Source organism: Cyprinodon tularosa, unplaced genomic scaffold (assembly GCF_016077235.1).
Source record: "Cyprinodon tularosa strain WSP-4 unplaced genomic scaffold, ASM1607723v1 ctg1178, whole genome shotgun sequence".
NCBI classification, from domain to species: domain Eukaryota; kingdom Metazoa; phylum Chordata; class Actinopteri; order Cyprinodontiformes; family Cyprinodontidae; genus Cyprinodon; species Cyprinodon tularosa.
In genome coordinates this window covers 13,183-27,772 of record NW_024037979.1, presented here as the reverse complement: position 1 = coordinate 27,772, position 14,590 = coordinate 13,183, and the positions used below count along the sequence as shown (strand labels likewise).

The window sequence follows — 14,590 nt, the reverse complement described above, 5'->3', positions numbered from 1 at the left end:
GTTTCAATGCCCAAATGTTCATCCCATTGAAATCTGTTATAAACCATATACTCGTAATAAAAATGAAATAGAAAATAGAGTGCACGTGTAATCATTAAAGACTATACAGTATCCAGTAGGAAAATGACCTTTTCCTGTGTGAAATTTAGTACTTCAATCTATATTTGTGTTTTATATTAACTTACAATTTCTATATGTTGTACTATCCTTCTGTGATGGACTGGTGACCTGTCCAGGGTGGACCCCACCTCTCGCCTATTGACAGCTGGAGATAGGCACCAGCACCCCCATACCGCACTTGGGATTAAGCGTGTCAGAAAATGAATGGATGGTATGTACTATCTTTAATAAACAGTCTTTGTTCTAAGATCAGGCATTTTATTTCATCCCATATTGCTAGAATTGGTATCCCCATCAACTCTACACTTTTATGAAATAAAATGGGTAGAAAGATATAAGTAAATCTAAACAATGTATGTATAAAAAACATATCTGCAAAATATATTCAACAAGCAAAAATGCTTAGTTAGATTACAGATTTACAGTTCCCACACTGCAGATATTAGAATCTGTCCTTAAATTACAGCCAAACCCATTTACACAGTAACAGATTAAAACCTTTAGATAAATCAAACATTACCGCCACATATCTGACTCAATAAACATTAAAACAACTATTTTCATTAATCTCAGACAGAACTTTTCACACACTGGGATTATATTAAACCGAACTTGCAATTTTCACCACTATTCGGCGCTAAGTACCAGCATTTCTGAACATATTAAAATCCCTTTGGAAAAATAAATAAAGAAGCTTTTTTTTTTTCGCATATTTTTCTTTCAAAAGTGCATTACAATTGAAAAAATATTTTTTTCAAAACATGTAAAAATGTGGAACCTTTTCAATTTCCACTTCAATACTTTGCTTTGTAAAAAAATTCTTAAGAGAACTAAATTTAAACTAAAAAATATTTTCATCCACTGCAGAGGAGGTTCATTTCTCCAATTAAACCGCTGTTTGCTGCATTGATTTTTATGGGAGACAGTCTTCTGATAGATGGGGATTCACGCAGCTCCATGTGTTCATGATAACATTTCCCTAATCATTCTTTTAGGTGTATGAATGTTGATGAGTTTAGCTAAAAAATACATGAAATATTCGTCTACAAACCCTTTTTTCAACACTATAGTTACAAAGATTAGAAGTTAGGTAAACATGATTAGGCTATCACCAAAGCAATACAGTTAGGGTGTGCAAAGTAATCGTCATGACAATGCATCGCGATTCTAAATTTTGTGATCTACTGCATCATTTCTTGAAGGCAAGAATCGATTGTAAAAAAAAAAAGAACAAATAAAATACATGAATGGTTGGCGCACATCAGCCAAACCAAGTGGAATACAACTTCCAGTCCAGCAGATGTCGCTGCAGATGTGTAGACGCCCGCTGCTTTGTGTCACAGGCATGTCCAGCCGATGAGTCATATGAAATAAAACATGGAGGACACTTAAAAAATTTGCCCCGTGGCTCCATCACATTTCAAGTCAGATGCTTGGATGCATTTTAGCTTTAAAAACAAAGAAGGTAAAAATGAAATTGATATGATGCACGTAATTTGCAAAAGGGGAAATATACATTTGAATATTTTCATTTCATTGGTTTAAAGGACCACTGAGGCCATGTGAACGGCACTGATTATCCTTATTTTGTTATTTTAAGTTTGATGAATCCTAAGATCATTTTGTCAGTGTGTCCACGCCAGTAATAGTAATATTTCTGTCCAGTATTTGTTTTCATGGCAACACCTCCAAAAGTCATTTCAATAAATACAGCTATGGATGAATTCAGTTGCTTTCAGTTATGTATCAGTTGAAGACACGATCCAGATCACACCCAGCCAGTCAGCCACTGGTAAGGGCTGTATCTTTTTCCTACAGTGTTCAGTGAAAATATCGCAATGCATTGCAATATTTCAAGTATCATGATGCATTGTGATAGAATCGCATCGTGGCATGTGAATCGTGATTCGAATCGATTAATGACTTCTTTGCCAATACCCACCCCTATAATGCAACGTAGCAGATGTTTATCACACGGCTCTATCTTGACTCAAAAAATGACATAGAGTTAGAAAGCAAATAAAAAATTTACACCATCTGAGAGAAATTATTTACCAGGCTGGGTAAACTGGTCTGTATGAGAGCAAAATGGAGAGTAAAGTTTTCCTCAGCTTCGTCCGGTACCTGTAGCATTGGAGGCAGAGTCTGTGAATGTTCTCTTTGGGTGTTAAATCCACTATAGGGGTTCAGAGTTGATAGACAAAGAGTTATTCTTTCTATTTTAACACCTCGAGATTTATTATCTAAAATTATTTTTTTAAACTCAATTTTACCTACTAACATGTGACGCCTCAGAGTTACATTTGTATAATATAACTATTAAGAGCTAAATTAACCCTGTCTTTGAACAAAGTCACCATATCATTTAACGCTTTTCAACTTTGAATCAATCTGACTGGATGATCTGGTGAACTGTAAAGTGCTTAGAGATGACATGTGAATTGTGAATTGAATTGAAATCGGACATCCCTCTGGAATACCGACACTAATGTTAAATCAAGCTGTCGTACCTTAAGGAAGAGTTAAACAACTATTGATGTTCTGATATACAGAACTTCTAATTAGATTTTTCTCCAAAGTCTAAATATTTGCTCTACAGAATCAAATGCTTTATAAGAATGTAAGAAAAGAATAAAGCCATCATCGATTAAGTCTCTATATTCAATTAAATCCATTACTAGTCTACTATTGTTGTTGATCGATCCTCCTTTAAGAAGCCTGATTGTTTGAGGATCCAGTTTTCAGTTGAATATGTAGGTTAGCAGTTTGTAATCTGAGTTTCTAACTGTGATAGGTCTTCTATTCTCAATGAGTCTTGGGTCTTTATCTGGTTTGAGGAATGATATAATAACACGCTGTCTCATTATAGGGGTTAAAATACAGTTACTACAAATTTAGGTTAAAAACTTGAAACAATATTATTCGTATGTCTACCCAAAAATGTTTCTAAAAGTTACACGTAAGTCCATCTAGTCATCTTGAATTTTAGGAATACATTTTTCAATCTGGCTAAAAAGAGGCAAAACATTCTGGTTTTTAACATTTGGAGGTATATAGGTTTTTATAAAATGTATAGATCTGTGTTGCTGTTGTTTCTTCATTGTTAGTTTCCACCTGATTAATTATCAAGGATTTTGATGGCATTTTGTTGTCTCCTATTTTGTAGATTGCAGAATTAAGCTTGGTTTTTTTTCACCTTCCTCTATTGGTTTCTTAATCTGCTATAGGCTCATTGATGAGTTTAGATTGGAGGGTTAATATTTGAACTTTGTCTACTTCTAAGGGTTTTTTTGTTTATTGTAATATATGTTTTCTTTTTTAACCTGTTTACTGAATGAAATAGAAAACTGTCTGATCTCCAATTTTTGGATTGGGTTTTTTAATTCTTCAGAGTCCTTAATATCCCAAATTAATTATTTAATATTTTGGCAGTAGGTGTCTTGTCCCCACTGCTCTAATGAACATAGGCAATACCTTTGCCTTTTCCTTTCAGGCTCTATCTATTTCTTCTCTCAGCCCTCGGTATTTTTCCATTGTCTCATGTTCTTTTTTCCTTATATCTCCATCATTTGGTATTGGCTACATCAGTCACTATGGCTGTCGTCTGCTGCTTATCAGTGACCGCAATGTCCATTTGGTTTGCCACATCCAATTAGTCTGTTTTTATCTGGAAGTCCTACATGACCTTAACTCTGTCATTCTCCACCACCTTGAGAGGTCACTCTCAAACAGATATTTCTGTAAACTAAACCAGCCACTTGGTTATGACTTTCCATCTTTAACTTTTGTGCCAGTATCTTCCATCCTTTTGTGAGATGGTAGCTTGCTTCTGGAGCCTCTTTGCATAACCTGCCCCTGGGATCTTGCCTGGTTTGGTAGATCTGGGCCTGTATTGCTCTGGAGCTCAAGGCTCCTGTGTTGCCATTAAAAGTGCTTCTGTGCTGTCCTTCAGCCTGGCCGTATTAATCGATCAGTTGATCGATATTGATAGCAAGTAAGTGCACATTACATGAATGAAAGAAGAGGAATACGGCTGAGTTCTTTCTATATTGTGGTAATATTGAAACAACTTTCAAGAAGAGTCAGCACCATTACAGCCACCCAAAATTCTGCAGGACACTTTTTGGACAGCTCAGTGACAGCACTAGGGGGCTATTTTGTTATTAGGATATCTAAAAATGTAATTTGTACTAGTCAGAATTTCCGTAAATCCGCTAATATTGGCCTGTATTACATTAGCGGCCAGGTCTCTAATAATGGCCGTTCTCGCTGTCGGTGGACGTAAATAATGGCTGGACTCGTATTCAGGCCGGCGCTATAATTAGAACCAACAATGTTCCTGGGCAGTCCTCAACAACTTGTGATATTAACATACAAGTACCACAGGGGGGCAGTGTTTGCTAACGAATCCAAGACATTAGCATGGGAAGTCCCATCCTTAGCAGGCCTTACACAATCGTTCTGATCTGAAAGACAAACGTGATTACCGGTAGGTCTGGTGGTAACCAGGCAGCGTTAAAATGATAGATTTTCGTTGGCCTTTGTTGTTCTGAATTTCCCTTGAAATATATGATACTGGTAGCCTACTTCCACTTAGCCTGCCTCAAATAAAATTTTGCTGTGATGGCAGAACATAAATTTTTTTTTTAACTTTGTTTCGCAAGTCAGTTTGGCCAAGATTCCATTCTGTGTCTGTTTTTTTTCCCGTATTGCTGTGCAGAAAAGTTCCAGCTTCTTGAAGATCTCTTAATAATGTTCTGTATTCCGTTATGGTAACTGTACTTTTTCAATAAATGAACCTAGTATTTTATAGGTTCAAAGAGACACAAAATCTCGTTTTTATTCATTCCACTGGTCGTCTGTTTTGATCAAATAGAAATAGAGGCCTGCCTCTAATTCTGGCCTCCTTCCAATAATGGCCTGGACAAAGATGCACCTGAGTGAAATAAAGGTCCCATCCTATATTAGAGGATTTATGGTACGTTTCAGATATCTTGATTGTAATTGAGGATGTGTGACACTTTAAATAAAGAATCAGGTGATGTCATTTGATATCTCAAAGATACAATTTCAGATATCTTAAATTATCACTCATGATAGTAAACATTTAGTTTGACTTTTTCTTTGATACCTTATTAATTTTGGGGGAATCGAAAGTCGAATTAAAAATTTTGACATGAGAGCCTTAAAATAAAATGTTGGCTTTTATTTTTAGGCCAATTCTCCCTGCCCTATAATCAACTGATTTGGAGCAGATGTGGACAGAATGATGTAGAAGGCAGCTAGGGGAAAGAAGACTGGCACAAGGGAGTATCAGAGTAAAGAAGAAATAAATAAGAACTTAAATACAACAAGAAAACCACTAAAATGGCACAAAATGGAAATTAAACCAATGACCTATAAAACGCAGAATGACATAAATCAAATTGTATCTGAAAACACCCCTGACCTCTCCTGCTTGTCGTGATTCTGCTCTTTCTGGGCTATTTGGTTCTGTTTCTTTTTGAGTTGAACTTAATTCTCAGTGTAACTGAAAACTCAAAAACTTAAACTGAAGCAAAAAGCGCAGAAAGGGCAGAATCATGACAAGCAGGAGAGTCATGCAAAACATTCCCACAACAGTAATTAACAACAGAAGAACACTTTCATTAAAATGTTTTACCCTCTCTTTATTTAGTAAACCAGCTGATTTGGTTAGATGCTACTTTTATTTCTTTACCTCTCGCTGAGTAGATGGCTCAAACACTGAAGCAGAAAGAGATTAGCAATGTTATTTATCATCATAGCGACTCATCAAAGGCTGATAATAAATTGTTGACTTGTCTCCTTTATTTTTTTTTTTTTTTTTTTTACAGATGCTGACTTTCAGCTTTTGCTGTCCGTCCTCGGTCTCCATAAAACAAAGTGTGGAGCTCCAGAGAAATCATCTGTTTTCTTTGAGAATGATCTTTAGAAGAAGAGGAAGGATAGCAACATTGATACTGCTGGTAAATGTATTTATAGCTGAGTGAATTAAATAAAATGAATAAACATTAATAAACAAACCAAACTCTGGATGTCCTGTGAAGCAGATTGAAGGTTTTTTTGTTTAAAACTTCTTATTTAGGCTAACATGTTCTGCTCCTGAATTAGGATTAAAGATCCTTTTTGTATTTTTGTTACCTATATTCAAATTTATTGTTTTAAAATTAATTTTAAGATGTCTAAAAGTGTTGTCAAATGTCTCCTGTTGCCATGGTTGAGTACATTCTTTCTTTATTCTTACTCTTTTGTGTCCTATTAAAATTGTGGAATTTTAATAGGACTTTCCCACAAATTGCAGTTCAGGGCTCTTGCCATTGCATTTCAGCAAAATGGGCCATTAACATAAAGATCCCCTTTGACTGAAATCTGACACTGGTTAGACTGGAACGTTTAGAATGACAATGGAATCATTCTGATAGCCTGATTTTAAATAGCGTTATGCCGCAGTAACTGTGGTTTTAAACACATTTACCTCCATTGTTGCACATTTACATGAAGCTGTGAAGATTTGAATCACCGTTACTTGATGCTGGCTACACTGAAACATTTAGAATTACAAATGCTTTAATGAGCACAACGGCCACGGAAACAGCTTTTTATCACATTTACTTGCACACATGAGATTGGCGCTGTGAAAACCTCAACCACGCGCCATTAACACTGTCATTTCCCTGGCTCTCCAAGGTAGGCAGGTGAACACGCTACAGGGCAAGCTTAAAAAAATCACTTTTTGGATCGCCTGGTATCTGCCCTTAAGGGAGGGTTACTGTCTGCTGTGTTGGGAATTTTGGTTCTGTTTAGTTTCCACTTTGGATTCTCAGTTAGGCTTGGAATTGTTATTCTGTTTTAAACTGCTAAGAATTATATAATCTTTGAATTACTTATCAGTTTTACTATTTATGTTTGTTGATTTTCATTTATCTCCAGTCCGTTTTCCTATCCTCTAGTTTTCTCCTTGGTCATTCTTTATTTTATAGTCATTGGTCTTATTAAGCCCTGTTTACTCCTCGTTACTCCTCTATTCCCCCTCAGGTGCTTCTGTCCACACCTGCTCCCAATTAGCTAATCATTGCATTCATTGTTCTTTATATACTCCTCCTCTGCAGTTCCTTAATGCTGGATCCTCTTCATTCCTCATGGATGTTTCCCCCCCAGTATCTACTAGTTTTGTTCTCTGTTTATTATTTCTGGATTTCTGCTTCTGTAACCTAGAGATGGGTTCCTGAGGCATCATGGAGCGTTTCGAAACATCAGCAAACCGTATTGATCGATAATGTGTCACTGAATACTGACACCTGCTGGACATTTAAAAACACTACAGGCAGACTCTGACAGACTAAACCAGTGGTTCCCAAAGATTTTCTTCTGGGCCCCCCTTTGGATTACAATAAAATTTCCACGCCCCCCCCCCACCCCCACCCCCCCCCCAAAAAAAAAAAAAAATCAACTGGGCACACACATCATTCAACCAGATATAATAAATCTATACACATATTTTGTTTTGAAACTCCACTGAAGTTTATTTCACACTTCAGGTTGCAACAGAACAAACTACACCATCTTTACAGTGGAAAACGTTTGTGTAACTGTATTTTTTTCATAGTTCTATACTGTAGATTAGAAGAGAATTCTTTGTTGTCTGTGTTATTTTAAACATATTTCTTTTTTTTTATTTGTAACAATATTTAACTTTGCTATAATCTATACATTAAAAAAGCCTCTGTGCAAAATGCAAAAACATTGAACAGCTCCCTGAGAGTTTTTTCTTTGTACTTTAATCCTCCCATCTTTTCAGTGGCTGTAGTGAGCCTGCTTTTTGCTGTAGATCTTCTCAAATCTGGGTTGCAGAGTCACAACTGTCCATTATGCTCAGTCAAGCAAGCGCTGTTTTTTTTTTTTTTTCTTCATTCATCCATCCATACCGCTTCCCGCGCCCCCCCTGCAATGGCATTGCGCCCCCCCTAGGGGGCGCGCCCCACACTTTGGGAACCACTGGACTAAACTGTCACTGATTTGATGACCAATACTGTTAAATCATATTTAAAACAATTGATTTCTTTAATGTATTATTTAATATTTTGTTTAAATTGAATATGTCATATTTTCAGATCGATTTTTAGACAGTCCATAAATCTGAACAGATAATGGGGAAATTTAAGTGAACATGTGGGACTAGGATTTATTTATTTAGTTAGTTAAGATAACTACAGAAAAAAAAAAAACAGCAAACAAGAGTCAGTTTGAATTCAAATGAGTTGAGTGATAACTGAGACACAGGATGACACAACAAGAACAATAAATCAAATATGAGATCAGAATGGTCCCGCTTGGCTAAAACCTTTCTTTTCTCTTGAGGTTGACACATTTTTCTTGATTAATAAGATGGACAGACATCTGACATGCCTGAATTATACTTTTGACTGATTGAGCTGCGAAACAAAGTAAACAAAGCAAATAATTAACTTAAGTTGGTTGAAATTAAAACGGTAAGAAGTCTGGCCTAATTTGTATAAAATCAATTTTTATCTTCACAGTTCATCCTAATGAGAGCCCCCAGAGTCCAAACCATCACATGTCATGTGACAGAGTACAGGATAGGGAATGAGTGCTGCCCATTGTGTCGTCCTGGTATGTTCCATTTCATTGTTGTTCACAGTTTATGCAAATATAGGTTCTGTTACGTTACAAAACTGTTATCAACTCAAGTTTGTTCTTTATATAAACTACCAATTTATTTAAGCAGTGAATATTTTGTGTATTTTTAACAGGGAGTCGGGTTGAAACAGACTGCACAAAGTTCAGAACTACATCCTGTCAGCCTTGCTCAGCTGGGACTTACATGGACGAGCCAAATGGATGGAAGACATGCCCTCCATGTTCTACCTGTGATTCAGGTACATTCACGTTTTCTTTTTCAACTTAGGTTCTCAAGTAGAGGCTGTTGGAAACTCCTTGTTTTTATAGTTCCTTCACCTCTCACTCTACAGGCTTTTTACCTTCTTTACGGACTTAAAACAGATGTGTTCTGTACCTTTAAAGTGAATTATTTAAATGATCCATTACTGTCCTAGTGAACACCTCTATGCATCTTACACTCACTGGCCACTTTATTAGGTACCCCATGCTAGTAACGGGTTGGACCCCCTTTTGCCTTCAGAACTGCCTAAATTCTTCATGGCATAGATTCAACAAGGTGCTGGAAGCATTCCTCAGGGAGTTTGGTCCATATTGACATGATGGCATCACACAGTTGCCGCAGATTTGTCGGCTGCACATCCATGATGCGAATCTCCCGTTCCACCACATCCCAAAGATGCTCTATTGGATTGAGATCTGGTGACTGTGGAGGCCATTTGAGTACAGTGAACTCATTGTCATGTTCAAGAAACCAGTCTGAGATGATTCCAGCTTTATGACATGGCGCATTATCCTGCTGAAAGTAGCCATCAGAAGTTGGGTACGTTGTGGTCATAAAGGGATGGACATGGTCAGCAACAATACTCAGGTAGGCTGTGGCGTTGCAACGATGCTCAATTGGTACCAAGGGGCCCAAAGAGTGCCAAGAAAATATTCCCCACACCATGACACCACCACCACCAGCCTGAACCGTTGATGCAAGGCAGGATGGATCCATGCTTTCATGTTGTAGACGCCAAATTCTGACCCTACCATCCGAATGTCGCAGCAGAAATCGAGACTCATCAGACCAGGCAACGTTTTTCCAATCTTCTATTGTCCAATTTCGATGAGCTTGTGCAAATTGTAGCCTCAGTTTCCTGTTCTTAGCTCAAAGGAGTGGCACCCGGTGTGGTCTTCTGCTGCTGTAGCCCATCTGCCCCAAAGTTCGACGTACTGTGCGTTCAGAGATGCTCTTTTGTAACGGGTGTTTATTTGAGTCACTGTTGCCCTTCTATCAGATCGAACCAGTCTGGCCATTCTCCTCTGACCTCTGGCATCAACAGAACTGCCGCTCACTGGATGTTTTTTCTTTTTCGGACCATTCTCTGTAAACCCTAGAGATGGTTGTGCGTGAAAATCCCAGTAGATCAGCAGTTTCTGAAATACTCAGACCAGCCCTTCTGGCACCAACAATCATGCCACGTTTAAAGTCACTCAAATCACCTTTCTTCCCCATACTGATGCTCGGTTTGAACTGCAGGAGATTGTCTTGACCATGTCTACATGCCTAAATGCACTGAGTTGCCACCATGTGATTGGCTGCTTAGAAATTAAGTGTTACGAGCAGTTGGACAGGTGTACCTAATAAAGTGGCCGGTGAGTGTAAATGATGTGTAATGATTTTAATGATGTTTTAATCCAGATGGACAAAATGTTCCGTCTCTCCACTAGTTTACTATGTTAGTCGAAGTTTTTTCCCTTAAGTTATTATCTGTTTGTGTTTTCAGAAGTTGGTCTGAAGGTAAAGAGAGAATGTGGACGGTATGCAGACACAGTCTGTGAACCAATGGAGGGATTCTTCTGTACAGACCTTAAACCAGGAGGCTGTGGAGCCTCCTGGTTTAAGGAGGACAGGTTGGACATCCTCTCCTTTTAAGATTCAATTCAGTTTATTTATATAGCGCCAAATTCACAACACATGTCATCTCAAGGCACTTTCCAGTTCAACCAGATCATCCAGTCAAATTGATACAAAGTTTTCTATCTAAGGAAAACCAGTTGATTGCATCGACTCATTGACTCAAATACAATCCCTCACACTAAGCATGCTTGTAGCGACAGTGGAGAGGAAAAACTCCCTTTTAACAGGAAGAAACCTCCAGCAGAACCAGGCTCAGCGTGAGCGGCTATCTGCTGAGGCCCACTGGGGTTCAAGGAGACAGAAGCAGAGAGCAGAAGATGACTGCTGACTTTATATTTATAGTCAGACGATAAAGAAAGATAAACTGAGTTACATGTTTATTATAGCTGAACATCTGATCAGAGTTTTCTGACCAACTTCCAGCAAACTGGTTTGTGTTTGTTCAGGAACAGCCTCCACAGACACAGACTGCTCTGACTGCGTCGCTGGAACGTTTTCTGATGGATCAATGTCGTCCTGTCAGCCACACACACAGTAAGCTAGTCTTTTAGAAACACCTTAAACACAGCAGGATGTTCAGCAGAGCATTAACCTGGATGCATGTTTCTGTTACTGCAGATGTGAAAAACAAAACCTTCAGCTGATAAAAGCAGGAAATACTTCAACTGATGCTGAATGTGGAAAAAACAACCCCAATATCACAGAAATTGAAATTTTGATCTGTATAGTGTCTGGTTTTATACTTGTGGCAGTGCTTATTGTTTTTTTTCCTGGATATATGAAAGATAGACTATTAGGTAAGATGGGAATATGTCGTAGAATATTTTCGCAAATAATTAAATGTTTTATTCAATGTTTTAATATCTCTAACATTTTACATTTTACAGCTTTTTGCACAAAAAACAAAAAAACTCCAACGGTATGTAGGTTTATTAACTGAACAGATGTTGATAGAAATATTCAGTTTATTGAAGAAATCACTGACTTTTCTTCTACATAATAGGATCAAACACAAGAAGAACAACAACCTGCCCTGAAGTCCTAACCAGGTAAGATAGAAAACTGTTCTTTACTTGATTATTATGGGATAGATTGTTTTTCCTGTCAGTGATCTGGAAGGCTGACATTTTCTCTGAGGAATAAAATAAACTGATGTAATAATTAAAGGACTGTGAGCTGCTGGGTGTCTCCATCTAATTGATTTATTAATTTTTCTCATTTTCTCTGTCCAGTGAACTAATGACTATAGCACCGAATCATTGGCTGAACATCTGGTTACTGCAGATTAAATGAGTTTCAGGTTCTGGATCAAACCAAGCTGGATTCTGAGACATTTGATTCTACAGTGATCAGAAAGAACAACTGAAACTTTCTGCTCCTCCAGAGTCACTGATCATCTACACACAACTTAACCGTGTTAGAAATGTGTTTGAACATATGTAATGAATATAAACTGTTTGATATTAGAGGGCAGATATTTTTATAATGACTGTTATAAAATTATCTAAAGTTAATTTTTAAACATTTATAGACTGGTACATTTTTGAGCTCTGTGACTGCAAACCAGAATGATTACTGGAGGAAACCTTCAGTATATCAATAACTTTATGTAATGAAACTGTCTTTTTGTTCAGTTTTCAGACTGATCAGAATCTCATCAGTAAAAAAGCCTCGCTGCTTTCATCATATCTACATGTTCTGCTTCACTAGAAGCAGTTGAAATAGAATATTTCTGAAGTTTTGTAGGTTATCTAGAGGTTTTAAGATATTGACTGCCTTTGTACAGATTTCTATGCACGCACATTGAAAACTATAGATACTTTTTCTCTAGTTGTTGTTTTTATTAATAAATAAACACATGGCTAGATTAGGCCCAGTTTGCACGGAGCAAATGTCATTCTTTTCTATTATTCGCATTATTTTGTTTCTAACAACATGTCACAAAGACGGATGTTAATGGCTGTTGTAGATTTAAAGAGGACAACACCAAAGGATATAGAAACACAGGCAGGAACTGGGACCTGATCTTCAAAAAGGGGGGTTTGGTTGCCATCTTCTCTGCTTTTCCCAATCAATTGATTTTTTGTTTTTTAAACCAAGCAAATGTCTGAGGAGACAGACATGATGTGGTAGAAGAATGGGGACTCAGAAAATGTATCATCATCATCATCATCATCTTTATTTAAAACAGCTACAGCTGAAAGTGCTGAACATAGCTAAAAAAATAAATCAATAAAAAAATAAAATACAGCAATAAATTTAAAATAAGGCAATAATAATTTCTTTAAGCTCAATAAACAATTTCACGTCAATTAAGTCCTAGCAGTTATAAAATCCAGTGAATAAAAGTAATTCTTGAGCCGTGTTTTAAAATTCAGCAGGAAAGGAGCCTCCCTAATGTGCAGCAGGAGGCTATTGGATAAATGAGGAGCAATGATAGAGAAGGCTGTCGCCCTTCTAAGGTTGTTTTAACATAAAAAAATAGGATGTCTGCTTAATTTCCAAAGAGGAACTGATGTGACGTGTTTAATAATTCCTTGTTTTTCTGGCTCAGTTCTTGTAAATCTAGAGGACAGCAGTATTTGACATTGGTGATCTAATCAGGAAGCTGCTTGAAAGAAATCGCATTACTAATGAAAACCCCAGAGAACAAAACTTCATCCTGCTGCTGCTTTTTAATCGAAGAATTTTATCAGATGTTTTTTAACGAGGCATCTCCTGACATCCCAGATAGCTGTTCAATTCTCTATTTGATAGATCAAATCTAGAAGTTTGAATCTTATCTGTTATTTGTTTTTTCTGAATATAATCTAGAGTGTTCAGGGTAACTATCAACACAGCTGATTGTATGGAATCATTAAATTAGCATGATTCCCCTGAACCAGTTTATAAATGCTTCATCATTCCTAATATTTTTCTAAAGGTTTTGTAAATCGTTAAGACACTTCTAGAAAAACTGGGACAAACAGTTATGTTCCTTATAAGCAGTAGATTAAATGAGTTTCAGTTTCTGGATCAAACCAAGTTGGATTCTGAGACGTTTCATTCTACAGTGATCAGAAAGAACGACTGAAACTTTCTGCTCCTCCAGAGTCACTGATCCTCTGCACACAACTTAACCTTGTTAGAAATGTGTTTAAACATTGTTAATGAATATGAACTGTTTGATATTAGAGAGCAGATATTTTTTTATAATCAATGTTATAAAATATAACTCAGTTCTTATCTAAAGTACATTTTTGAATGGAGCAGTAAATATAAACTGGTAAAATTTATCAGCTCTCTGACTGGAAACCAGAATGAAACTTTCAATAAATCAATAACTTTATGTAATGAAACAGTTTTTTTTCCAGTTTTCAGACTAACCAGAATGATCAGAAACTCATCAGTAATTTTACCAACCGTCTTAAAATCAGGCTTTCATCATGTCTACATGTTCTACTTCAGTAGAAGCATTTGAAATAGATTTTTGGAGGTTATTTTAAGATATTTACTGCCTTTTTTACAGATTTCTATACAGACACCTGGAAAACTATAGATATTTTTTCTATAGTTGTTGTTTTTATAAATAAATAAACAAACAGTTAGGTAGGAACCAGTTTGCACGGAACAAATGTAATAATTTTCTAATATTTTTGTTATTTTTTCTTTAACGTGTCACAAAGACAGATGTTCACCTCATGGCTGGTGTAGATCTACCAAGAAAATCCCAAAGGATACAGAAAAACAGACAGGAACTGGGACTGGTTGTTATCATTTCCATTTTCCTAACCATTCATCTTTTGACATTTAACATATTTTGTAAAAACCAAAAGTCTTAGGAGACAGTGTTGTTATTTGATGTGGTCGTCAACATGGGGTTGAAAGTTGTTTGAGGACCTGAATGCAGTGATGAGAGAGGCAGAG

At 36.8% G+C, this 14,590-nt stretch overlaps 1 pseudogene; it reads left to right on the top strand.

The window, feature by feature from the left end:
• The first annotated feature begins 293 nt into the window (after positions 1 to 293).
• Positions 294 to 12,571, top strand: LOC119799266 (annotated as a pseudogene).
• Positions 12,572 to 14,590: the final 2,019 nt, after the last annotated feature.